General features: G+C 48.7%; 1 non-coding gene across 1 annotated transcript; it reads left to right on the plus strand.

The window, feature by feature from the left end:
- Nucleotides 1–1,260: 1,260 nt before the first annotated feature.
- On the plus strand, nt 1,261–1,335 carry Trnas-uga. Its single transcript has one exon. It is a non-coding gene; the product is annotated as a tRNA-Ser (tRNA).
- Nucleotides 1,336–1,488: the final 153 nt, after the last annotated feature.

Consider the following 1,488-nt stretch of genomic DNA (forward strand, 5'->3'; position numbering starts at 1 on the left):
CTGCGAGCCATTGTATCTTTACTTTTTGAAATGCCCTCGTAGTTTAAACAAAAGATCGCTACTAAAAAGCACATCCGGCCAGCTGACACCCGACGCCTACGTCGCGGACTCTGCACACGCTGCCAGGAGTCGGGAAGCACCGGAGGCCCCCGCGAAGTGACGAATGCTGGGGCACGAGCCTCTGCTCTCACGCCGCTGCCGCCGGCAACCAGCAGGTGAAATTCGCGTCTGTTTTCAGCTATATAGTTAGAATTTTGTGAGTGTTATACTGATGTCACAGGGCTATGTAAATAAGAGCCAAGCCTGGACGCGCTATAGAAATCTTTTGCAATGCTTCCCAGAATAGCATAGGATGCATTGTTCCTAGCTATTCGAACGGGACATTAGAGATGCGTCTAGCCGCGCACGTGTTTAACCAGCCACCACGCGTACCTCCGGCCCAGTGCAGGTCTAATTGCTGAGTGAGAGATGTCTGACCACCTACTCACCATTGCAGGCGCAGCTAGAAGGTTCTCAATGTATTCGAACGGGACATGAGAGATGCGTCTAGCCGCGCACGTGTTTAACCAGCCACCACGCGTACGTAATGTTATACTGATGTCACATGGTTATGTAAATAAGAGCCAAGTCTACCTCTCAGAAATAATAGAGTGCCACAGAAATAGTTAATAGGAGCTTTCGTGATATGTCAGCTTATCTACATGTAAATTCTTGCTCTAAAGGGCGCTGTTTACGAAAATAGCCCAGAATAACACCGATTGCATTCTTCCTGATGGTCCAAATGGGGCACCCCATCTGTCATGTGTTACCCTTCTTGAAAATCGCGACATACTGCTTTCAACATACGTCTCAGAAACGGTAAACTTCTCACCCCTTTGTAGAGGCACATACAATCCAGCACAAAGGATGTCTTGTGAATGAATAGAGTATTCTGATTGAAAACTTCCTGGCAGATTAAAACTGTGTGCCGGACCGAGACTAGAACTCGGGACCTTTGCCTTTCACAGATAAGTGCTCTACCAACTGAGCTACCCAAGCACGACTCACACCCCGTCCTCACAGCTTTACTTCTACCAGTACCTCGTCTCCTACCTTCCAAACTTTACAGAAGCTCTCCTGCGAAACTTGCAGAACTAGCACTCCTGAAAGAAAGGATATTGCGGAGACATGGCTTAGCCACAGCCTGGGGGATGTTTCCAGAATGAGATTTTCACACTGCAGCAGAGTGTGCGCTGATATGAAACATCCTGGCGTGAGTCGTGCTTGGGTAGCTCAGTTGGTAGAGCACTTGCCCGTGAAAGGCAAAGGTCCCGAGTTCGAGTCTCGGTCCGGCACACAGTTTTAATCTGCCAGGAAGTTTCATATCAGCGCACACTCCACTGCAGAGTGAAAATCTCATTCTATTCTGATTGGCTCTTACTGAATTTATGCGTCAAACTGCTGTTGCTGCCAGTGTGGGAGCACCGCCCGCCATTTTCTTTCTGCAGA

The sequence above is a fragment of the Schistocerca americana genome, chromosome 7, assembly GCF_021461395.2.
Source record: "Schistocerca americana isolate TAMUIC-IGC-003095 chromosome 7, iqSchAmer2.1, whole genome shotgun sequence".
NCBI classification, from domain to species: Eukaryota; Metazoa; Arthropoda; class Insecta; order Orthoptera; family Acrididae; genus Schistocerca; species Schistocerca americana.